We start from the raw sequence: 27,910 nt of genomic DNA on the forward strand, positions 1-27,910 counted from the left end.
ATATAATCCATGGTTTTAAATTGCAGTAGCGGGTAGCATAACGTAACAATAACGGGTGTAACGGGAAGCGGGAGTAGCGGATGTTACATAACGGGAAGCGGATGTAACGGCCGTGAATTTTTTTGAAGCACGCACTGTAACGCCCCAAAATCTCACTTAACATAATAACAATAATACATTTATTCACATATAATAACACAATATCTCTGATACCACAATGGTGACAACTCGAACCCAAAAGGGGGTCCCGGGTACATTCTTTCCATAACATAATTTAAATGCATACAATAGAAGCAAAAAGACCATCCATTCCATATGTACCAAAGTACTACCTCACAACCATTACATCTACCATACTCAAAATTCATATTACCTAATTATAAACAGAACAGTGTCCCACCAACACTCACCCTCAGCGAGATCGTCTAAGTCCCGCTCTGGAGCTCCTAAGCTTGATTTCCTATAAGCCCTGAAAAATTGATATATTTATTGGGGTGAGACACTTCTCAGTAAGGCGGAATAGATTATTATCAATGTGTGGCTAACATGAGTTTCAGACACATTCATTAATTTACTTTATCTGACCAACATGGCATTTGTAAAATATAACTCACACATATACAGTTGAAAATACATATTTTCCTTCACAATATAGTTCGGCCCAGTAAATAACACCATTTACATAAATTCACATATATGCGTAGAAGAACCACCCTTTTAGACTAACAACATCATGATGTATAACCCCCATGATCTGGTTGTGCAATCCGAAGATTGGACTTAGCCTTGGCTGAACAACCACCAAGCTAAGTCAAAATGCCTCGTCTACAAGTCCGATTTGCCTACCGCAACCTGGTCCGGACTCTAAGAGGGTACACAACCCTTCCATGGCCAAATCGACTTTTCATTACCAACACTTCTCAGAACAGTATGGCTACACTAACTCATTTACTAGCTACGGTACCGTGCTCTCATTACATCTGGTCCTCAGGGTTCTTAAACCATATAATGCAATTTAAGTAATAAAAACAGTATCATGATCTCATTTTCTCAACATACATCTCACATTAGTATTTCCAACCATTCACAACCCAGTATAAAACCGTCATTTCACATTTCACCGCTCAGTATAAAACCGTCATTTTACAAGTCCACCGCATTCCCAATATTTCCATAAATCAATATAAAACCACATTCTCATTGTATAATACCATAAAAATCCTCAGATTCAATTATGCAATAAAAATAAATAATTTTCATGCCACACGATTTGAACGTTAATTCGTAATACGATAATTGCCTGGGAAAAATATCTTTTAACTAAAAATTAGGTCTGATCATCTCCATGATTTTATTTAACTCAAAATATATATTCTTTTCGGGAAACAGGGATGATTAACCTACTCACTTTGGTTTTCCCCAAATAAGTATAATAATCAAAACCGTTAATTTCATATTCCTGAATCATTCAGAAAATCATATACAACATTCACAAGTCCATATACTCAAGTTTAACCGATTCAAATTCGAGAAAAAGTTGACATAATCTATTCCCCTTGCCTGTTCCTGAAAAATACGCCTACCATGCTCGCTGGAACGAACCCCAGGTTCCTTGTCGTGACAAGAAGAAGACCATTGGCAAGCCGAGAAAAACGAGAGAGATGATCGGAGGCTGTGCCGGAGCCACGTGAGACCTTAGAAGGGAGTGAGACGCGCAGGGAGAGAGAGAGGTGACCGGGAGAGTGGAACCCTAGCAGAGAGAGACGGTAGGAGAGGAGAGAAATGAAATGAAATGAATTTAAAATGACTTAAGTTCTATTTCTCAGCCCAGGATGAAACCGTCGACGATTTTCCTGAAACCTACCCCTTGGTAGTTTGAAACTATCGACAGTTTTCTTGAGATTTCTAAAACTGTCGACAGTTTGGTCTCAAACCAAACCATTACCGACAAAACTATAGACGATTTGCCTAAGTCATATGAAATCTTCGACAGTTTGGTATTGTACCAAACCGGGTTCTTATATCCTCCCCTACTTATAAAAATTTCGTCCTCAAAATTTGTTAAATTATACTTATCATTGCTCCTGGAATTACTGAATCGATCATCCGACTCTAGGAAAAGCCGGCAGCCACCCACATAGCAGTCCCGTCTCAAATTTATTAATAATTCTCACTTATGGCGGAGGAATACCGTGGTTACAATAACGGTCATTGGGAGATTACAAGTAGTCAAATAAAATTTTCCCAAAACCACTCAAAACACAAAACCTAAAGCATATAGATTTACAATCACTCAAACTTAACTAGACAACCTGCACAAAACAAATTACATTCACAATCAAAGTCTTACCTAAACAGTTTCACTTACCTGATTAGCGTTGGGCCTCGTCGAATAACTGCGGGTACCTCTGACGTATTTCCTCTTCTAATTCCCATGAGGATTCCTCAACCGCATGATTAGACCAGAGTACTTTCACCAACGGTATCTTCTTGGCATGCAATTCTTACTCCTTCCAATCTAGGATCTGAACTGGCACTTCATCATATGATAAGGTGTCACTCACTTCCAGTGACTCATAGCTTATCATATGCGAAGGATTTGGGACGTATTTTCTCAAGATAGACAAGTGAAATACGCCATGGATCTTAGATAGGGCTGGGGGTAACGCTATTCTGTATGCAACTAGACCAATCCTCTCCAGAATCTCGAATGGCCCAATATACCTAGGGCTCAGCTTACCCTTCTTCACCAATCTCATAACCCTTTTCATTAGAGCAATCCTCAGAAAAATCATAGTCCCTACATCAAATTCTAGTTCTCGTCGACGAGTATCAGCATAACTCTTCTGCCAACTCTGAGTTGTTTTAATTCTATCCCGGATAAGCTTGATTTTCTCAGAAGTTTGTCGAATAATTTATAGTCCCAAAATCTGCTGTTCACCAACCTCATCCCAATATAGTGAAGATCGGCACCTTCGACCACACAACGCTTCATACGGTGTCATCCCAATAGCTATTGTTGTAAGCGAATTCAACTAATGGCAAATACTGAATCCAACTACCACCGAAATCCAACACACACATCTGCAACCTATCCTCCAATATCTGGATTGTTCTCTCTGACTGTCCATCAGTTTGAGGGTGAAATGTTGTACTGAAAGTCAGCTGAGATCTCAAGGCTCTCCATAAACTTTTCTAAAATTGGGAGGTGAATCGTGGGTCTCGATCTGATATAATGGACACTGGTACGCCATGAAGTCTAACTATCTCCTGCACATACAGCTCTGTCAACCTATTCATGGAATAGCTCACTTTTATTAAAACAAAATGCACAGTCTTTGTCAAACGATCAATAATTACCCAAATGGTGTTTTGCCCATGCAGTGCTGACGGAAATCCTATTACGAAATCCATGGAGATATGCTCCCACTTCACTCGGGAATGTGGAATGGTTGCAATGGTCCTACCGGTCTCTGGTGTTCGGCTTTCATCTGCTGACATATAAGGCACTACTCCACGAATCGGGCAATTTCCCTCTTCATATTGTTCCACCAGAAAAACTCTCGCAAATCTCGATACATTTTTGTGCTTCCTAGATGTACAGTATAAAGAGAGCAATGAGCCTCCTCCAGAATTGTCCTTTTAATCTCTGTGTCATTCGGTACACATAGTCTAGTGTGAAACCTTAGAACTCCTTTATCTGAGATATTAAAATCTGCTCCCAATCCACTATGTACCTTACCCTCAAATTTTTACCAATTCTACATCTTTCATCTGAGCGGTCTTAATCTTTTCCAGTAAGGTCAGTTGGAATACCAGACTAGCAATGAACGCCTGGTGATTTCCTTCCACAATTTCCACACCAAATCTTTCCAGATCCATCATGATTTAATGTCGAGTGACCACTGCTGAGACTAACGCATTTCCTACCTTCCGACTCAATGCATTAGCTACCATGTTAGCTTTCCTTGGGTGATAGTTGATAGTGCAGTCATAGTCCTTTATCAGTTCAATTCATCTTCTCTGTCTCATATTTAGCTCCTTTTGTGTGAAAAAGTACTTAAGGCTTCTATGATCTGTGAAAACCTCACACCTTTCACCATACTGGTAGTGTCTCCCGATTTTCAACGCGAAAATCAATTCTGCCAATTCCAAATCGTGTGTCGGGTAATTCTTCCCGTATTCCTTGAACTGCCGAGAAGCATATGCAATAACCTTTCCTAGTTGCATTAGTACGCACCCCAATCCTTTTTGAGACGCATCACTATAAATTACAAAACCCCCTTCTCCTGAAGGAATTACAAAACCATTTATGTTCACTTTCCCTTGGTGGATTTTTAAAGCTTTATGTTTGGTGCTAATTGGAAGTTCATAAATTTGCATGAATTCTTATTGATGCTTGAATTTTAAACTTTAAATGTTGATTATAATAGAAGAAAATTATATTATTTGATAATGATTTTAAAATTTTAAATTGAATGCAACAGTTTTGGTTCAATTAATTGGATATTGACCTAAAAACCAGTTAACTGTCTCAAATAGTTCAATCTTGGCTTGCATTTTCTAGCAAACCGAAACTTCGGTTCAATTAGTAGTTCGAGGGCTATGGTTCGATTAACTAAACCTATCATCTATATTAAAATCTCTAGCTCTACGATGCACTTCAATAGTAAATTTATAATCTATATAATTCCTGGGCAAATTTGCACCCAACATTGACACACAAATTGTGGATATGTTGTGCAAAGGACTCATCAGGTTCAGAAATGCGATCATCATGTGGTAAAGGAAGAAAATCAATAGAAGTACAGGGTTTGTATTAAGGGATACCTTGGGCTGACCCTAGAGTAAGGGGATTCCTTAGGTTGCCTAACGAACACATCCATCCCTTCATCTACAAGGTGCTTACCAAAAGTCTCAGGATTTGTGCGATTTGTTCATTGAGTTGCTCAAATTGATGGTCCACAGTGTCTAAACGAAGGTACAAGGTCTGGAGGCCAACTAGTAAGGTCACATGTGAGGTAGAGTCCATAGTTTTGTTGTAGTTCCTCAAAATCTCATGGAAAGTCTCAATTTCTCACAATCCAGTTCAGCCTTATCTTTGGTATTCCTTATTGCAATCCAGAATATCTCAAAGGGCAGCAGTCAACATCTCCTCTTTTCATATAGTAGCTGGGTTGGGCTAGTCGTACTTGCAGCATGACTAGGATTATGATGGTTGGGAAAGGCTATGATGGGGAGAAGGGCTTCAATGATAATTGAATGGCTACAGCAATTATGGTCTTGTGATAGTGGAAAGGATTTCAGATGACATAAGGAGATTTGATGATTTGTCGTTGACAGATTCAATGGTGGTTTTTGACAGCAAGAAGTTCTGGAGGAAGTTCTGGCAGCAAGTCAAAATGGCGTGGGTTGAACATTTTTTTGGCAAAGGTTTGATGAAGTTCCTTTATCCAATGAAGGTGTTAAGATTTGATTAAAATGAATGACCTATCTTGAGGATAGGTCTCTCCCTCTATTTATTACAAAAAATTAAATACATACTAATGACAATAATACCCTTACTAACTCTCACTAGTTAACATACTACCACACTCAATAATAATAATAATACTAAAAGACATAAATAACCTCCAACACTCCCCTTCAATCTAGAGCATAAATGCCATATGCTCCTAGCTTGTTACAAATGAATTTAACGAAAGCGGCCCCCCCCCCCCCAACACTCTGGTAAACAAATCAGCGAGCTGCATGTCCAACTTCACATAAGTGGTTGTAATGAGCTTTTGCACAAGTTTCTCCCATCCAAAGTGGCAATCAACTTCAATATGCTTTATCTGTTCATGAAAGACCGGGTTGAGGCAATATGAAAAGCAGCTTGATTGTCACACATCAACTTCATAGGCTGAGAATGCGAAAAACCCAATTCTTCCAACATGTTCTTCAACCAGACTAGTTCACAAGCAATGTGAGCCATAACTCTATATTATGATTCAGCACTTGACCTTGCCACCACAGTTTGTTTCTTACTCTTCCAAGAAACCAAATTACCGCCAACCCAGATACAGTACCTAATAGTGGATCTCCAATTGAAAAGTGATCCAGCTAATCTACATCTGTATATCCATGGATATAAGTATGATCCTAATCACAATATAAAAGACATCCTAATCACAATATAAAAGACCTCTCCCAAGTGCACCTTTGAAATATCTCAAGATGCGAATTACTGTGTCCAAATGATTTGTCCTCAAAGAATCTAGAAATTGACTCACAACACTTGTTGCAAAAGATATCTAGCTGAGTGACTAGGAGATAATTCAACTTTCCAAAAAGTCTCCAGTATTGTCCAGGATTAGGTAGCAAATCACTTATATCTGGCATTAACTTGCTATTAGGATCCATGGGTGTATCAACTGTTTTAGATCCCAACAAGCCAGTTTCATCCAACATATCAAGAACATACTTTCTCTGTAACACAACAGTTATGATACGAGATTTAGATACTTCTATACCCAAGAAATATTTCAACGGTCCCAAATCTTTGGTCTAAAACTTAATCTACAGCAAAAGTTTGAGACTCTGAATACCTTTATCATCATCGCTTGTATTAACAATATCATCCACATAAACAACAAGAAGGATACTATCCAATGAAGTATGACAATAAAACACGAAATGATCCACAACACACCGTCAAACTCAAGTATTATAGCACTGAAGTGACCAAACCATGCTCTGGGAGACTATTTTAAATCATATAAAGCCTTCTTGAGCCAACACACTAAGCCTGACTCCCCCTAAACAACAAACCCAAGTGGTTGCCCCATATAAACCTCCTCCTCAAGGTCACCATGCAAGAAGGCATTTTTCACATCTAAATGATGCAGAGGCCAGTGACAAGTAGTGGCCAAGGAGATGAATAGACGTACTAATGCAAGTTTTGAAACCGAAGAAAAAGTATAAGAATAATCCAAACCATACACCTGAGTGTATCCCTTAGCAACAAGACAGGCCTTTAGACGAGCCACAAAACCATCAGGTTAACTTTCATAGTGTAAGCCTAGCAACAACACCCCACAGACTTGTCAGGAGGAAGAGGTACCAAGTCCCAAATACCATAGTTATGCAAAGCATTCATCTCTTCAACCATAGCACCCCTCCACACAGAATGGGCTAAGACTTCTGAAACAAATTTAGGAAGGGTAGTAGATGATAGAGTAGTAACAAAACAATAATAGGAGGGTGGTAAGGAGTCCTAAGAAACATAGTTGAAAATGAAGTGTTGAGTACATGTGTCTTTACCTTTCCGAACAGCAATAGGAGGATCAACATCATGAGAAGTACGATCATCAGACGAGGAAACCAAATGCGTGGTAGTAGAAGCTAAAGGGGGCTCTCTTCCTTAGAACCACTATCGTGAATACACCTGCAAATTAAGATGATCAAGATGATGAGGACTCGAACTACTTGGAGACTCAGATGGTTGGTTAGGCAAGGACAGCAACGTAGAATATGGAAGATTAGGCAAAGAAAAAGACTCATTGAGTTCAGAAGCACTCAATGATTGGATGTAGTCATGGTCTTAAATTTCCATGAAATTGTTGAAATTTTCGGTTTTTGCCACCCTCAAAATTGAAATGGCAATCAATTTCCGTCTTGCATAATTTCCGTCGAAATCTCAACAAATCATTCGAAATTTATCGAAATCTTTAAATTTTAGCGAAACTTGTCGAAATTTTAACTATACAATGAAAATTTTTCGAAATTCAAATGAGAGATTTAGGAGTGAAGTAAAATTTCTCTCTAAATTTATTTTATTTATTTTTATCAAAACCAATGATTTGAAAGGCGTAATTGAGGCACGCCTTGAGACGATTTTGGCCTAAAACGCACCAAGGCGTAAGTGAAAAAGCGTGAGTCAACAAAGGCATATGCCTCAAGTGAGAAGGCATACACATCAGGCGAAAAATCTCGCCTTTTTATGCCTCAGATGCAAGGCGTTTTTGGGATTCTTGGTTTAAAGCATATATTTAAAAAGCCAGAACCCAGAACGCACCTGAAACCCTATCCTCCCTCTCTCTCCCGCGAAGCTTCTTCTCCTCTGTTCTCTCAACGAAGCCTCTGCTCCCTTCGAAACCTCTGCTCTCTGTTCGAAGCCTCGACAAAGCCTCTGCTCTATCTTCGAAGCCTCCAATCTTCTCCTCTCTCGACGATTCCTCTCGACGAAGCACTCCCTCAACAATTCCTCTCTCGGTGGAGCTTCTTCTCCCTCTCTGACAACTCAGCGACTGCGTCCAACGATTCGTCCAAGCTTTGTCGAGAGAGCTTGGCTAGCTTCGTTGACTGCCTACTTTTACTAATTCACTATTTATCTATCCAACATATATAAAGCAAATTTAAAAGCAAAAATATTTTAAAAGAATATATAGATATAAGAAATTGAAAAGGATGTGATATTTTGTATTAAAAATTGGAATCAAAATCTAAATTATTTTTTTTACAACTAAAAATCTTGAGGCATGTTGTAGAAAATTATTCTTATTTTAATTTTTAATTTTTTAAAATTATAAAATAATAATTGAATTTATAGTTTTTTAAACCTTTATATAAGAAACATAGCAAATATATGTTTTTAAGGATTTGTTAGATAAATATTTAAAAATTAAAAGAAAATTTTATACTATATATAAATTTTTTTACTTATTAATTATTTTAAAAAATACAGTCCCAAAATGTTTACACCTCACCTTACACCTTCGCCTTTTAAAACACTAATCAAAACAAAAGATGATTACAAGTGCTTTTGAAGTTATATAAAAAAATAAACTTACAACAACATTTTATTTAACCATACATATCTAAATTATCATTATTTGTATAATAAATAATATAAATAATTTATGAATTTCATTTGTATTAACTGAATATGTTTAATATTCATTATGTTACAAATATGTTTGATACATACTATATTATAACTTTTCCATCTTATACACAACATAGATGCATTTAACTTGTAATATAGTAGGCCTAAAACTTACATTATTATGTCTGTTAACCATTTCTAAAGTTTCACAAAGAATTTCATGTTTTACTACTGATTTCCATTATTTTTTCAAATCGAAATCAAAATTTTTGTCAAGATTTCCGTACTTTTGGAGCTTTGAATTTTGAATCGAAATCAAAATTTAAGACCTTGGGTGCAATAAGGTGTAGACTCAAAGAAGGTAACATTGGCAAAATCAAAGAGGTGATGCAGCTCGGGACTATAACAACAATATCCCTTTTGAGTATATGAGTAACCCAGAAAGACACATTTTATAGCACGAGGATCCAACTTATCCACCCCAAGAGTTAGTTAATGAACAAAGCACACACACCCAAATATACGAGGAGGAAGTGAAAATAAAGGTGAACTAGGAAATAAAATGGAGTAGAGAATTTTACCATTAAGAACAGAGGATGGCATTATGTTGATCAAATAACAAACAGTAAGTATAGCATCATTGCAGAACACTTTAGGTACGCGCATTTGATTAAATAAGGTGTGAGTGATTTCAAGAAGACATCTATTTTTCTACTCTGGAACCCCATTTTGTTGAGAAGTGTGAGCACAAGATGATTGATGAACAAGAGCAATCTGAATCATATAAGAAGTGAATTGTGCACTGAAAAACTCTTTAGCATTATGACTTCGAAGTACTCAAACTGGCAAACCAAATTGAGTCATATAAGTAGTGAATTGCGCACTGAAGAACTCCTTAGCATTATCACTTCAAAGTACTCAAACTAGCAAACCAAATTGAGTCTTTATTTCAAAACAAAAGGCACAAAATACATGAAATAACTCATAATGATCTTTTATTAAATATAACCAAGTCATTCTTGAATAATCATCTACAAAGGTTAAAAAGTAATGGAAACCCAACTTGGACACAACCCTACTACGACCCCAAACATCGAAATGAACTAACATAAAAGGGCTTGCGGCCCGTTTATTGACTCAGAAAGTAAAAGAAACACAATGGTGCTTTCCCAACTGACAAGGCTCACAATCAAGACAATACACAAAACTCAAATTAGGAACAAGACATTTTAACTTTTCCAATAAAGGATGACCCAGGTGACAATGAATTTGGAAAGGTGTGGCAGCAACAGTGCAGGTGGTAGAAGGACATAGTAGCTGAAGGTGATAGAGTCTACCAGCTTCACGCCCTCTGCCAATCGTCTTCCTCATCTTCAAATCTTGAATAACCACAAAATCAGGGAAGAAACAAGAAGAATGTCACTGAACAATTCATGGATTTAGTAATTTTGCCAAAGGACATAAGATTGAGAGGAAATTTGGGAATATATAAAATCAAAGGAAGATAAATAGAAGAAGTGGGATTCAGTGTCCCAATTCCTTAACTGCAGTAGTGGATCCATCAGCAAGACTAACACAAGGTAAATTTGCAAGGAATTGAAGAGTGGAGAAAAAGCTAGGTATACCTGTGATATGATCAGTGGCAACGGAGTCTATGACCCAAAGACTATGACGAGAAGTACTAGATGACAAACATACTGTGTGATTACCTATTTGGGAAAGAGATGCAATGGGAAGAGAAGCTTGTTGTGACATTTGATACTGCTCGAACTCGGAATACTATTCCTCTGACACGGATACAGTATGTTGCCCCCCACTCGGACCCAAATGTGAGGAATCAGTGGTGGCTACATTGGCTGCCCCAAAAGGTTTGAAGTCAGTGGTGGCTGCATTGGCAACATGTGAACACCTGCTATAAAGATCCCAACACTGCTCAATAGTATGATTATTCCATCCACAATGAGTGCACTTGCGAGGAGTACCTCTACCTCGTCCATCTCTACCACAACGACCACTCAAACCACCATGATAACTTTTTCGGTTGTTTGGTAGAAAACTAGAATCACCCTGTGTAGCAAAGGTTGTCCTCTCGTAGCCAGATGAAGAGCAGGACAATGCGCGCTAAAGAAAGCACGAAGGACACAAGAATAAACATTGGCAAATGATGGCAGCTCGGCACTACTAAGTATTTGGGACCAAACTACATCAAACTTAGGTCTCAAGCCTACTAGAACACGAAGAACTGTCATCTACTCCCTCTGCTTCTACATCTCAAGAACTTCGGCAGTTATAAGTTGCACGATGTTAAGCTCCTCATGAATACGCTTCATCTCTCCAAAATAATCTACGATACTCCTATCTCGTTGTTGTAACTGAAAGTACTCTTGGGACAAATCATGCATACGTGTAATTTTACTAGAGTATAGAAGTTTGACATAATCCAAAATCTCCTTGCACGTATCTAGATGCATACACATCCATGCAATTTGTGGCTCCGTCAAATTCCATAAAAGGGAAACATTCAAGGCATCTTTCTGAACCCATACGTCTTTTCTCTTCTCATCAAAAGGATTAGATTGGAGCAAGTGGTCAGATTTCCCTAATCCTACTAAATAAATACGAACAGCCTTAGACCATTGAACACAGTTCTTTCCATCCAACTTTTGAGTTGTTATTTGTGGCAGCTATGCAGGAAACAAATTTTTGGGATTCATAGATTCCATCCCAACACTCACAAACAACAACCACACCAAAAAAAAAACAGTCAAAAATAATCGGAACAATCACAAACTACGTGCAGCATCAACACAACCACGGACGAGGTGAACAAATCACCAAAAAATATAGTATTGCCAAAACCTCACAACAGAACATATGAACACTGCCACAGCTCCAAAAAACTCATGAAGAAGCCTTCAGAAACCTCGAACAGAAATTAACAAAATGCAGCCAGTGCATAGTCAAAAAAAGGTTGAATTTTTTAGCAAAAGACTGGTCTGACAGCTTGATAATGCCTAGAGAAGGAATCAGAGCACGGCAGAGGAAAAAAAATGAAAAGAAAAAAGCGGTCAGAACTTCACTCACATGCCGACACGTGAGGTCAGCCCTGCTGGCATTTGGCGGTGTGTGAGGGCCCGTGGAGGGTCCTCCGGCAATGGGGTTTTGGGGGGTGAGTCATCAGGGGGCCCGCGGGGGGAGGGGGGTTCTGCTTATGGGTGTATGGTTGGCTTTGTGAAATAATTTGGGATGGAGCTGGATCTGGGAAGGACAGCCGTGGGAATGGTGTTTTCTGGCGACAGCCGAGCGGAATAGGGTTTAGGTTGGATCATGCTCTGATACCATGTTAAGATTTGATTAAAATGAATGATCTAACTTGAAGATAGGTCTCCTTTTATTTATAATACAAATTAAATACATTCTAATGAAAATAATACCCTAACTAACTCTGACTAATTAACATACTAACACAATAATAATAATACTAAAAGACATAAATAACCTCTAACAGAAGGTTCTAACTGAAGATTTGTTTCTAGTAATGAAACTTCTTACCAAATGTGACTTTGCAGCAGCAGCAGCAGCAACAGCAGGTTTTTTTTTTTCCTGGATTCTTCTTTAAATTTCAAAACTGTCAGCATTTTTTTTCCTTTTTGATTTTCTTGCTGTATCCTGCTTCTTTTTTGGCAGTATGCAATAGCAACATTGTTTTCTACAGATTTAAGGAATTTATTCAAAGGGGGGAAATGTAATGATTTTTTGTTTCCTTACGGTTTTGCTGAAGGGGAAAAGGTTAGGGTTTTGTTTTCTGGGGGTTTTGCTGAAGGAAGAGGGATTAGGATTTTTTTTTTTTTTGAGCACGGAGGGGGAGGAGTTGGAGGAAGGAATGGGGTTTGGTTGCTGAAGGGGCCTTAGAGTTTTTGGATTGAAGGGGCTCTGTATGTGAGACTGTTGGTTGTCTTAAGCATTCAGTAATTGAATGCTACAATCAAGGCGGTTGCAATGATGTTGGTGGAGAATCAAGGATTGTTTCGATGCCAATTGATGTAAGACAGCAACAACCAGAGGAGAGAGAAAAATAAACAGATTAGACAAAGAAAATAGGAAGAGGAGAGAGTAAGCTGAGGAGAGAAGAGCATACAAAAAGAAAACAAGAAAGAAGAAAGGAGGAGGAAGAATATAAGTGAGAAAGAGCGAGAGAAATAGACATGGGAGGGACTAATGTGAAATAGAGAGAAATGTGAAAACTAATATGGAAAATTTTTTAATTTTACAAGCCCATAATTATAGGAAACTAAGAAACCTTGCTGAAGTATTGTGTAAATTGGAAGACTTAATCACAGCCATAGGTCTTCCCCTCCACTTATAATATATGTCAAGAACACCACAATGACCATAATACCCTCACTAACTCCTAGTCACAGACTCACAAACACAGGTAATACTACTAATAATCAATAACCAATAACACTCTTCCGCAAGCTGGGCCATAGATATGAAATCCTCCTAGCTAGTTATAACTTACATATCAATTTAACCCAAGCATCCCACCTCCTATAGCTTTAGTGAAGAAATCAGCAAGTTGATGTTCAGATTTCACATGAATAGTTTCAATGCTTCTACACTAGTTTCTCCCAAAAAAAATGGCAATCAACTTCGATATGCATCGTTCTCTCGTGAAAGAATGGATTGGAGGCAATATGAATAGTTGCCTGATTATTATCACGCATCAACTCCATATGTTGAGACTAGGAAGTAGGAAACCAAGTCGCTCCAAAATGTTCTTCAGCCTAACCAATTCACATGTATTTTGTGCCATGGCAATGTATTCAGATTCAAGTGTTCAACATTTGATCGGGCCACCACAGTTCATTTCTTACTCTTCCACAATGCTCAGTTACCATCAACAAACACCCACTAACTAGATGTGCGTCTCCGGTTATCCAGCCCAAGCTGCATTTATACAACCTTGCATACAAGTATTACCCCAATCCTAAAACAAAAGGCTTTTCCTTGGTGCACAAGACACACAGAGTCTCAGTGGCTTGTTTCTGGAGAATCAAGGAATTGGCTCACAACTCTTATTGCAAAACTGCAAAAGATATGTCTGGTCATGTGACTATGAGGTAATTTAACTTCCCAACAAGCCTCCGATATCATCTAGGGTCAGACAGCAAGTAACTCATGTACTAAGTTGCTGTTAGGATCCATTGGTGTATGTCTAGATCCCGACAGCGAAGATTCGTCTAAGAGACCTAGCTGTGACAAGATAGTGTCCATATGAGATATGGTTACTTCTACATCCAAGAAGCATTTTAGTGGACCCATATCTTTAGTTTACAACTTTGTCTAGAGAATCCACAGACTTCGAATATGTTGATCATCATTACAAATAATCACAATGTCATCCACATACACAATCAGAAAAATTATACTGGCATAGCATGGCGACAGAATAAAGAGTGATCTACAACATGTCACTGAAGGCCAAACTCAAGCACAACTGCACTGAAACCACCAAACCATGCTCTAGAAGTTTGCTTCATACCGAATAAGGAACTTCGTAGACGACACACCAATGTTGGAGTACGGCTAGGGCACTGCTGCAATTGAGGATTCTGGAGCACCCCTCAGCCTGTGCATCATCATTGTGACCCGCCAAAACCTGAGTTTAGGACTGGTCCTTGCCTCCTTGGCTGTTCTTCTGTAGGCTTCATGCTGTTTTTCCAGTACCTCTGCACATACCCTCAATCAAGAAGTGCATCTCGGACTTGAAATCCTCAAGAACAGACATCATGATTGTGATCACCCCTTGGGACATGTGTGAGGCTGAATATTGGTTCTCTTCAACCAAGTGCTACCAGATCAGTGTTGGTTAATCTGCCTAGTGTCAGCAGCAATGGAACAGAATTTGGGTTTTGTCATGCTCCCTTCCTTCAGGCATGGTTTCAGGAACTGCATTTTTAGCATCTATGTCATCACCTATACTACTATTAGTGCCTATCAAAGTGGCGTCAACATTCATACTCTTCCCACTTTCTCTGGTAATAGGCGGTGGCATGGTAGGTCCTACTGGGTATGCCGAAAAGATGTTTGACAATTCTAAACACCTTTTAAATGGGAAGGTAATTGGGTAATTAAATCAAATTTTAGGTGTGGGTGATGTTGGGAATTATGAAAATGATGGGATCTCATGTCTGCCCCCTAGAGGTGTAGGGTAGCTCTCCTATTAAGTACGACAGGGACTCCTCTTGAACATCACCATATATGAAGGCATTCTTCACATCTAACTAGCGCAAAGTCCAACAATAGGTGGTGGCTATGGAGATGGATAAACAAACAGAGGCAAGTTTGGGGACCGAGGAGAATGTGTTAAAATGATCCAAAAAATCCTTTAGCAACAAGATGGACCTTCTTATGAGCTTCAAAATCATCAAGATTGACTTTCACGGTATGCAGTGACAACAAACCACAAACTTACAAGACAAAGAGATACCATTTCCCACGTGTCATTATCCTGTAACGCGTGCACCCTTTCAACCATCACATTGCAGCCCCCCATCCAGAATGGGATAAGGCTTCAAAGACAGATTTGGGAAGGGTGACAAAAGATAACAGTACCAACAATACAGTAACATAGGATGACAAAAAATCAAAACAAACATAAACTAGAGATTTGATGTTGGGTGCAGGGTGTGTTTACCTTTCCAAACAGCAATAGGAAGATCAACATCTCGTTAAATAGGATCATCAAATGAGGAAACTAAAGGCGTACAAGTAGAAGCTGGAGGAGGCTCTCCAAGTAGTTATCATGAATCCACTTACAGATTAAGATGATCAAGACTATGAGAAGGACTCAAACTAGAAGATAATGCAGGAGGATGACTGGGTAGAGATAATAAGCTAGAATCTAGAAGGCTAGGCAGAGGAAGGGACTCATCAAGGTCAGAAGGGCCGAGGAATCGCAATAGCATGTGCAGAATAAAATAAGGTAACATGGTAGAAACCAAAAATCTATACGAGGTAGGACTATAACAGCAATATTTCTTTTGAGTACATAAGTAACCCAAAAAAGTACATATAATAGCATGAGGATCCAACTTATCCACCTTGGAGTTAACTGATGAACAAAGGGCGCACGCAAAGAGGTAAAGAGAATAAAAGAGTATTCAAGAAGAGAATAGAGTAGATTATTTTACCACCAAGAAGAGAGGACGGCATTCCATTTAGAAGGGAGCAGGCAGTGAACACCACATCACTCCAAAGCATTTTATGGAAATTCATCTAATACAATAGAGTACAAATGACTACAAGGATATGTCTATTTTTCTTCTCTACAAGACTACAACTCCATTTTATTGGGGAGTGTGAGCACAAGATGGCTACTGAATCATGCTAGGCTTAGTGATATAGGTGGTAAATTGGTATTGAATAACTCCTTAGCAATATCGCCATGAATTATTCAGACATAGGTAAATAAAATTGAGTCTTTATCTCAAAGCAGAAGGAACAAAAGATGTGAAATAACTCAAAACAATCATTTATTAAATAAAGCCAAGACATCCCTGAGTAGTCATCCAAAAAAAGTTACAAGGTATCTAAAACAAACATAACACAACCTGACTAGGACCCCAAACATGGGAATAGACTAACATGAAAGAGCATACTCCCCTTTAATTGACTCGGGACAAAAATGGAGCACGACGATGCTCTCCCACAATACTCACACTTAAGACTAAACAAGGAGCTCAAAGTAGGAACTGGATGTTTTAACTTTTCTAATGAAAAATGACCAAGGTGGCAACGGATTAGGAGTTGTGTCGTAGTACTAGGCAATAAAAGGAGATAACACAACAACAACAAAAAAACCAAGCCTTAAGTGCCACTAGGTGGGGTCAGCTATATAAATCTTTTTCTACCAATTTATGTGATCATGGACCATTTCTTTTGATAAATTTAGGGCTATTAAATCCTTACTATCTCATTCCAAGTTATTTTGGGCCTATCCCTACCCCTTCTACTGCCCTCCACGGTAACTAACTCACTCTTTCTCACTAACACACTATGTGGCCTATGTTACACGTGTCCAAACCATCTGAATTGTTCCTCCCTTATCTTATCTTCTATAGGAACTACACCTAACTTACCGCGAATATGTTCATTCTTTAATTTATCTTTTAGTGCTATACCACTCATCTATCTAAGCATTCTCATCTCGGCAACTTTTACTTTTTGGATATTCTATTTCTTCATCGCCCAACATTTTGATCCATATGGCATAACTAGTCTTATAGTCGTCCTATAAAACTTCCCTTTCAATTTTAAGGGTATTCTACGATCACAAAGCACACTTGAAGCACTTCTCTATTATACCCAAGTTGCTTTAACTCTATGCATTACATCATCTTCAATCTCTCCTTCAACTTGCATAATAGATCCAAGGTATTGAAATCTACAAGTGCTATTTATTTCTTCATCATCAAGTTTAACTTTGTCACCAATATTTCTCCTATCATTACTGAAATTACATTTCATATATTTTGTCTTATTTCTACTTATCCTAAAGCCTTTAGATTCCAAAGTTTCTCTCCATAATTCTAACTCAGCCTCTACTCCATCCCTAGTTTCATCAATCAATACAATATCATCTGCAAACAACATACACCATGGAACCTCATTTTGAATGCTCTTAGTCAATTGGTCCATCACTAAAGCAAAAAGATAAGGGCTCAAAGCAGATCCTTGATGTACACCTGTGGTGATTGGAAATTCTCTAGTTTCTCCATCTATAGTCCTTACACTAGTCATTACTTCATCGTACCTTAATGACATCAGTATACCTACAACACACCCTTTTTTCCTAAAACCCGCCATAGAACTTCCCTAAGTACCCTATCATATGCTTTCTTTAAGTCAATAAATACCATATGCAAGTCCCTCTTCTTTTCCCTAAACTTTTCCATTAATCTTCTTAAAAGATATATAGCTTATGTGGTAGACCTCCTAGGCATAAAACCAAATTGATTTTCTGAGACCTCCATTTCTAGCCTTAATCTTTGTTCAACTACCTTTTCCCACAGTTTCATCGTATGTCTTAATTTTTGTTCAACTACCCTTTCCCAAAAATTCATTGTATGACTCATAAGTTTAATACCACGATAGTTATTACAATTTTGAGTATCTCCTTTATTTTTGTATATAGGTATTAAAGTGTTTTTCCCCCATTCATCTGGCATTTTCATAGTTTTTATAATTGTGTTAAATAAATTAGTAAATCATATAATTAGTTCTCACCTAAACATTTCCAAACTTCAATTGGGATGTTATCTAGTCCTTTAACTTTTCCATTTTTCATTTTTTTAGTATAAACTTAACTTCGTTAACTCTAATTTTGCGAATAAATCTCATATTTTTAGTCTTTTCCTCATTTGTCAATTCTAAGTTTAAGTCTTCTATTTGGTTTTCATTAAACAACTTAATAAAATAACTTCGCCATCTTTCTTTTATGTCTTCGTCCTTAACCAAGACAATATCATCCTCACTTTTTATACATTTTATATTTCCTAAGTCCTTATTCTTCCTTTCTCTTGCTTTAGTAAGTTTAAATATATCTCTTTCCCCTTATTTTGTATTTAATCTATCTTACAAACTATTAAAAGATCTGTGTTTAGCTACCCTAACAGGCTTTTGTACAAAAATATTCTTCATTTATCGGTTGGGTTCAGCCCGTAATTGAACTAGGAAGTCTCAGCCTCGTAAGTAAGACCGATTCAGTTCAGCTCAAAAATTGAACTGGGGAGTCTCAGTCCTGCAAGTGAGACCAGTTCGATTCAGCCCGAAAATTGAACTGGAGTTTTCCTCGCCCCGTAAGGAGAGGTAAACGGCTTCTGCTCCACCTGTTTAAGTGAGCAAGTTTAGTAGAATCCTTAGGGGGTATGCCCAAGGTGGGGATGTAGGCTGATTTGGCTGAACCTCGATAACAAATCTATGTGTCACTCTCTCTCTATCTTATTTAAATTCCTGCATTTTAATTTCAGTATGTGTATGAATGTTTATTTGATGTCATAATTATTTGCATACATACATTTGATTTAAATAAGATATAATGCATACGTGTCTGTCTTCATTTATCGTTTTATTATTTTACATACACGATTCAATATTGAATGGGATATGAACTATGGTGAATCGGCAACAACAACAACAACAACAAAACCAAGCCTTAGTCCCACTAAGTGGGGTCGGCTATATGAATCATTTTCCTCCAATTTATGCGATCATGGATCATTTCTTTTGATAGATTCAAGGATATTAAATCCTTACTCATTATCTCCTCCCAAGTTATTTTAGGTCTACCCCTACCCCTTCTACTACCCCCCACAGTAATTAAGTCACTCTTCCTCACAGGTGCACTATAAGGCCTACATTGCAAGTGTTCATACCATCTGAGTCGTCTCTCCCTTATCTTATCTTCTATAGGAGCTACACCTAACTTACCACGAATATGTTCATTCCTTAATTTATCTTTCAATGTTATACCACTCATCCATCTAAGCATCCTCATCTCGGCAATTTTTACTTTTTGGATATTATGTTTCTTCACCGCCCAACATTCAGATCCATATAGCATAGCTGGTCTTATAGCTGTCCTATAAAACTTCCCTTTCAATTTTAAGGGTATTCTACGATCACATAGAACACTTGAAGCACTTCTCCATTTTACCCAACCTGATTTAACTCTATGCATTACATTATCTTCAATTTCTCCTTCAGCTTGCATAATAGATCCAAGGTATCGAAATCTACAAGTGCTATTTATTTCTTTATCATCAAGTTTAACTTTGTCTCCAATATTCCTCCTATAATTACTAAAATTACATTTCATATATTCTGTTTTATTTCTACTTATCTTAAAGCCTCTAGATTCTAAAGCTTCTCTCCATAATTCTAACTCAGTCTCTACTCCATCCCTAGTTTCGTCAATTAATACAATATCATCTACAAACAACATACACCATGGAACCTCCTTTTGAATACTCTTAGTCAATTGGTCCATCACCAAAGCAAAATGATAAGGACTCAAAGCAGATCCTTGATGTACACCTATGGTAATTGGAAATTCTCTAGTTTCTCCATCTATAGTCTTTACACTAGTCATTACTCCATCATACATATCCTTAATGACATCGGTATACCTACAACATACACCCTTTTTTTCTAAAACCCACCATAGAACTTCCCTAGGTATCCTATCATATGCTTTCTCAAGGTCAATAAATATCATATGCAAGTCCCTCTTCTTTTTTTTAAACTTTTCCATAAATCTTCTTAAAAGATAAATAGCTTCTGTGGTAGATCTCCCAGGCATAAATCCAAATTGATTTTCTGAGATCTTCGTTTCTAACCTTAATCTTTGTTCAACAAATCTTTCCCATAGTTTCATCGTATGACTCATAAGTTTAATTCCACGATAGTTATTACAATTTTAAATATCTCCTTTATTTTTGTATATAGGTATTAAAGTACTTTTCCTTCATTCATCTGGCATTTTCTTAGTTTTTACAATTGTATTAAATAAATTAGTTAACCATATAATTCCGTTATCACCCAAGCATTTCCAAACTTCAATTGGGATGTTATCTGGTCCCATAACTTTCCCATTTTTCATCTTTTTTAGTGCAAACTTGACTTCGTTAACTCTAATTTTGCGAATAAATCTTATATTTTTAGTCTTTTCTTCATTTGACAATTCTAAATTTAAGCCTTCTATTTGGTTTTTGTTAAACAACTTACTAAAGTAACTTCGCAATCTTTCTTTAATATCTTCGTCCTTAACCAAGACAATATCATCCTCACTTTTTATACATTTTACATTACTAAGTCCTTGTTCTTCCTTTCTCTAACTTTAGCAAGTTTAAATATATCTCTTTCCCCTTCTTTTGTACCTAATCTATCATACAAACTATTAAATGATCTATATTTAGCTTCACTAACGGCCCTTTTTGCATCTTTTCTTGCCTCCTTATATTTTTCAAAGTTATCTCTGTTTCTACATTTTTGCCACGTTTTATACCAAATTCTTTTTGTCTTTATGATCTTTTGTACATCTTTATCCCACCGCCAACTTTCCTTGCTATTTGAGAATCTTCCCCTTGATTCACCTAAAATCTCTTTTGCTATCTTTTTAGTAAAGCTAGCTAATCTATTCCAAAGAGTATTTGAATCTATCCCATCCTCTAAGGTCCAATCCCCATCTTTGATCATTTTATCTTTAAATTTTATTATGTTTTCTCCTTTTAGGTTCCACCATCTAGTTCTCCTACACTGGTTTATTTTATCCTTTTTCTTCCATTTTTTAATGCATATATTTAACACTAAGACTCTATGTTGTGTGGTTAGACTTTCAACTGTGGTGAATCAGCGAAACGTTTAAATTAGCCGAAAAATTTTAAAACCCAATTCACCCCCCTCTTGGGATATCATCAATTCCAACAACAATACCAGAGTATAGGAATGGATCTTGATGAGAGTAGAGGATGGGTAGGCTGGGATTTGAGTCAGTCATTGTTGGAGGATAAGATTGGAATATCTTTCCTCGTCTCTTTATACTTTTCAAAGTTATCCATATTTCTACATTTTTGTCACGTTTATACCAAATTCTTTTTGTCTTTACGGCTTTTTGGACATCTTTATCCCACCACCAACTTTCTTTTCTATTCGAGAATCTTCCCCTTAATTCACCTAAAATCTCTTTTGCTATCTTTTTAATAGAGCTAACTAATCTACTCCAAAGAGTATTTGTACCTATGCCATCCTCTATAGTTCAATCCCCATATTTGATTGTTTTATCTTTAAATTTTATTATATAATCTCCCGTTAGGTTCCACCACCTAGTTCTCTTACACTGGTTTATTTTACCCTTTTTCGTTCATTTTTTAATACAAATATCTAACACTAAGACTCTATGTTGTGTGGTTACACTTTCACCTAGAATAACTTTACAATCCTTGCACGATAAACCATCTACCCTCCTAGTTAAATATATGTATATATATATATATATATATATATTTGACTTCTATTTTGTCCACTTTTAAAGGTTATTAAGTGTTCTTCTCTCTTCTTAAAGCAAGTATTCACTATTATAAAATCATATGAAATAGCGAAGTCTAAGATCATCTCCCCAGACTCATTTTTGTCTCCATATCCATATCCTCTATGTATCCTCGCCTAACCTCTATTATTCCTTCCAACATGTCCATTCAAATCTCCTCCTATGAATATTTTCTCAATCCCTGGTATGCCTTGTATAATATTATCCATATCTTCCCAAAATTGTCTCTTAAGATTTTCTACTAGCCTACTTAAGGAGCATAAGCACTAATGATATTTATTATCTCTTGGTCTAATGTCATCTTGATTTTTATAATTTTATCTCCTACTCTGTTTACATCAACAACGCTTTCTTTTAAGTTTTTGTCTACAATAATTCTTACTCCATTCTTATGTTTTTCTTTTCCAGTGTACCAAAGTTTAAATTCTGGTTTATCAATTTCTCTAGCTTTCTCCCCCACCCACTTAGTTTATTTAAGGAAAACTATATTAATTTTTCTTCTAATCATTGCGTCCACAATTTCCATGTTTTTACCCATAAGAGTCCCTATATTCAAAGTTGCTAATCTAATCCTAATTTCCTGAACTAACTTCTTTACCTACTCACATCCAAAATGATGCAAGAACCCTCGCATATTTGACACCATACCTGGGCGTCGACACCGCACGTCGCTTCGAGGCGATAACCTAGCCCACCCTCGCCCACTTTTCGCTGCACCCGGGTAGCACAAGTGCAACGCATAGCTCATAGAGGATGCCCCCAGCAAATATTCAGTAAGAATTCATATCATAGTGATCTGACAAATTTTACATTAGCTTTCAGCTACCTAACGCCACCCTCCTCCTTTACTAGGCTTGAGACCGGCTGTATGTGAAAAAAAAAAATTAGGACATTAACTCAAAATAGTAAAATCCACTAGCCTATGTCCTACACTAATTTTTTTCCTCATCTTCAAATCCTAAATGAAAATAGAATGAAGAAAGAATGTTGCTATGCAATTCATGGAAATCTTGCTAACAAACATACAATGAAAGGGAAACTTGGGAATATAAAAAACATAAGAAAGAGAGACAAAATAAGTGGGATTTACTGTCCTTATTCCCCTAACAATGGTATCATCAAGAATAACATGAGGTAAACTTTCAAAATACCTAAGGATGGAAAGGAAATTGGTTATACCTATCATATTGTCAATAGCGGTTGAATCTATAACCCAAAGACAAGTGGGAAAATGCTAGATGACATGCAAGACATGCAATGGGAAGAGAAATTTGCAGGGTGTTTGATACTATAGGAACTTTGAATACTCTCCCTCTGAAACAGACATATTACACTACTCCCAAGTTCCCAACTTACTGAACAGAGTAGAATGGAATCTAGGATGGCTGCATTTGCATGTGTGGCAGTTTATCATAAGGATCCCAACACTAAATCATACAACCTCCTCTCCCTCAATGAGTGCACTTGCATATGGCCCCTACCACGTCCATTCCTTCTACCATGACCACCCAAACCGCCACTGGAACTTTTGTAACTACTTGGTTGAAAACTAGAATCATCTTGTGTAACAAAACCAATATTCTGGGAGCTAGAGCGTGAAACACTAACTAGGGGCTGCGGAATGTGTGAAGGAAGAAGCACCAAGGACAAGAAAATAACCATCAGCAAAGGATGGCAACTCTGCACTACCAAGAATTTTGGACTAGATTGCCTCAAACTCGTGTTCCAAACCTGCTAGGACTCAAAGGACTGCCATCCACTCCCTCTGCTTTTGCATCTCACAAACATCAGCTATTATAGGTAGCATAATGTTGAGTTCTTTATTCATACGCTTCATCTATGAAAAGTTCCTATCTCCCTGTTGTAACTAAAAATACACTAGGATAGATGCTACATAAATGAAATGTTGTTGGAATATAAGAGTTTAACATAATCCCAAAGAGCCCTGCAAACATCCACATACATGCACATTTGGGCAATCTAGGGTTTGATGGAGTTCCACAATAGGGAGACAATCAATGCATCTTCTTGAGTCCATACTTCTTTCCTTTTGTCGTTGCTGGGCCAGATTGGACAAGTGTTCAGATTTGCCTAAGCCTGTCAAAGATGTTGGCAGCCTTAACAACTGCACAGAATTCTTTTCATCCATCCTTTTGGTTGTTATCTGCAGAAATGATGAAGGGAACATGCTTTTGGGATACATGGACTCAATCCCAACACTCACAAACAAGACCAGCAAGGAACACGGTTAATGGAACAACCATGAAAAAGGCAAACAGAATAACCACGAACAAGGTGAACAATTGGAACAACTAGAACGAAACACAAACAAACTAGCATACATTGCCATAGCCCCGAGGAACTCAATTACCATTGGCGTACGACTCTAATTGTACCGAACAATCATTAACCAAGTTTTGTGAGTAAAAAACCAAAAAATGTCGGATCTTTGCACAAAGAACATGACCCATAACTTGATATTATGGAGTATAGGATTCAAAGTATATGGGGAGAGATCATAGCAAAAACAGTGCTTAACAAAGCCTCGAAGCGTTAGAGCATAGTGCCACAGCAGTTAGCCTTCAACCGGCATGTGTGGGCACGTGGTTGCCCCTCCTATTGTGAAATTTAAGGAGGTTATAGATCAGCAATGTTTGTGAATTTCTAGGGTTGGCTCTACAAAATCTATAGGTCTTCTTGCAGCTCTAAATTGGGAGTTTTTTTCACAACTATTGTGTTTTGCACCAACTCTTGGATTTGTTCAAGTCTTTGGTGGTGTGGATGACCCTCCTATAATGACAAATATGCATAGGGGTTATGAGGTTAGGGTTTGGTTTGGCAGTGGCTTTGGCACTAAGGGTTTACGTCGAATCATGCTTTGATACCATGTTGAAGTATTGTGTAAACTGGAAGACCTAATCACAACCGTAAGTCTCCCCCCTATTTTACATGTCAAGTACACCACAATGACCATAACACCCTCACTAACTTTTAATTACTAATAAAGATAATACTACTAAATAATCATAACCAATAACAAACCTTAAATATTAAACAATTAAAAATTACTGAATAAGCAAATATCCCTGAACTAATATAAAATCCCTTGTTTGTTACATTTATATCTTCTATAAAATTGTCTAAATAGTGGCAAAAGTGGTCCTCTGTCTCACTTATTCAAGCTAGATTTGTGTGGAGACTTCTTCTCAATGGAAACTCCCATTCAAACAAGAATTATCATGTATATTATTTCAAAATATGTTGCTGCATCTACATCTCTTGTATTGTATATAATACAACATGTCAAAATGGAAATTAATTGAATGTTTCTTGCACAATTCCACTAAAGGGAAACACAAGAATAAGAAAGGATATATATATATATATATATATATATATATATATATATATATATATAATGCTTCAATTGAGTATTGGTGTTTGGGAAATTTGAAATTTAATATTACGGTCTGTGGGTGGATAATAGACACAAATTATATAAAACTTCACTCGAATTTTTGTAAGCTCAAAGCATGTGGAAATGTCCAAAAAATTAAGGAGACGTCAAAATTTTGGTAGCTCTTGTGATCTTGTGGTTAACATACAAAGTTTGACATTTTTTTTTTTTTTTTTGGACAAATGAGACCAAATTAATAAAGCTCTTTGTTACGTAGGGAATTAAGTTTGATGTAAAAGTCCATGCATAGCACATATACTACTAATAATCACAATAATAAAGACAAATAATAAAAATTCATAATAATAATTATAATTATATTATTAATGATTATGGTATTTTTTTTATTATCAATAATTATCATAACAATAATAGTAATAGTAAACAAGAAGGAGCAATTTCATGTAGGAGCAATGAATAGTAGAGATATTTTAGTCCCATAAAGTAGTATTCCCATGAAAATCCAAGATTACCAAAGAGAAAGGTAGGTTTTGGATACCCATGTTGTTGGGGTATCTTGTATTTCTTCTTAGGAAATCCAAGATACCTGCTACATAGGATTCCCATCCATTTCCAAATGTGTCCATCTAATATTCAGTCACATTCCCAATAATCCTTCAAGATAACCTGAGCAAAATACCTCCAATACTAATTAATGCAAATTAATGTGTGGATATTGGATATCACCATTTACATAATCGGCATTTACACAATGGGACGTTATCTTCATTCCCTTTGTTCAAAGGGATGTTATTGCTGGTGAATTCTTTGTTCAACCTTCCCCAAGATAAATTTGAAGGCGGATTCTGTTGAATTTATACGCATGATTATAAATTGTTCTTCACGCACAGATGTAGCTGAAGTAGTATGCACAAAGGCCTCTTGAAATTGGCAGTTTAGTTTCTTGCATTTCTAAATGTCAAACTAATGCTTTTCTACAACTTTGCAAAGCTCTCAACACAGATTTCTACCGTTTCTTTCCCTTTCCTTCTTTAGAAGCAATTCTTGAAGACTGATTTATGTTTTGTCAGAAATCTAAGAACTGAGAACTTGGTGGAGCCAAAAAAGGCAAATCTCATTGCTATGCTTCTATGAATGGCCATGATGTTGAGGCATCTTCAGCCTCCTGTTGCTGGTAGATTGGAGACAGCTGGGAAACACATGATCCTAGAAGGCAAGTATTCGACAAAAGATCTTGGTGGAGACAGCACTGACCAAGATGTTGTTGAAGCTGTAATTGTAATTTGACTTAAGCTAATTATCAGCTCTTGTGAGTCAACTGTCATGCTTGCTAGAAATTTTACGTTACAATTTATTAGGTTTTAGTTTCTTGTTATGCATCATTTGTTAAAAAGTATCCACAGTGATAACAAGGCTACGAGGTTATGGTTTCTTATTGCTCAAAGCCGTGACCAAAGATGATTTGATTTAGTTATTTTCTATTGATTGTTGGTAACTCTTTGCTAGTTTTGCTGGTTAGTAACTCTACTAAATCGACATGTTGATTCCTGGTTGTGGCAAGGGTTTACTAAACCCTTCTTATCACCCAATGCAAAAAATAAAGATTTCTTTTGTGGACAACAATTACAACTCACCCTATGAAGAGGAGCAACAGTTTAAGTAGCCATAGAAGCAACATAGGAGGCTACACTTGAGCAAGGAGTTGGATGGACTCTACTCGTGCATAATATATGTGCGTGCATACGCAAGTATTCAGGACCATGTTTGCAACAACAGCAACAAGAATGGAAGGGCCACAATTGAAGTTCAAATCCGTATAATTATTGATGAGATAAAAATAACAGTAGTGTAGCATCTGAAGGGGGGGAAATTGAATCCTTAAAAAAGAAGTGAACCATTTCAGCGTGATGAAGGAATGACATTATTTCTAAAGAGACAGTAAAGCAGCTTTTGCTAGATCTAATAACATATAAAAACAGATAACTGACACACATAGCTCAATAATAGAAGAAAATAGGATTTGCACATTGATCAACAAATAAAATAAAAGCAATAGGCAAATAATGTTCTCATTCATCAGCATTTGATTTTCAACTCTTAACATTATTGAATTACCTTCGTCATGGAGTAGCCAGAGTTCATGAATTCAAGCCAGTGCGGATCAATTCCAATCACAGAAGCCCTAGAACTCCCCCAGCTTCCTCAACACGAATCTACTCGATCCTGCCTTCAACCATGATTATTAGAACTATTTCCCCAAAATAGAGGGCGGAAAAAAAAAAAACCAATTTTCTTGCTTTTGTGAAGCGAAAACTTTTCCTTTTTCTTTAGAAAACGAGAAGAAAAGTACATTAGTACATTTGAGAGAATGGAGGAGAGCGTGATGCCATTGACGCCGAGAGGGAACAGCGCGAGGATATCAATGGAGCTTTAGGAGTTCCCGGAGGGCTCATTAGGATTTGAGAATTGAAGGAGACTGAAACCCGAAACGTTTGTCCGCGGGAGAATCGAT

At 37.1% G+C, this 27,910-nt stretch overlaps 1 long non-coding RNA gene across 1 annotated transcript; it reads right to left on the reverse strand.

Moving 5' to 3' along the window:
• Positions 1-156: 156 nt before the first annotated feature.
• LOC131149651 (uncharacterized) lies at positions 157-27,910 on the reverse strand. The gene is made up of 3 exons (XR_009135278.1): positions 27,757-27,910; positions 27,514-27,621; positions 157-469 (listed from the first exon to the last, which is right to left on the reverse strand). It is a non-coding gene; the product is annotated as an uncharacterized LOC131149651 (long non-coding RNA).

This window comes from Malania oleifera, chromosome 2 (assembly GCF_029873635.1).
Source record: "Malania oleifera isolate guangnan ecotype guangnan chromosome 2, ASM2987363v1, whole genome shotgun sequence".
Taxonomy (NCBI): Eukaryota; Viridiplantae; Streptophyta; class Magnoliopsida; order Santalales; family Ximeniaceae; genus Malania; species Malania oleifera.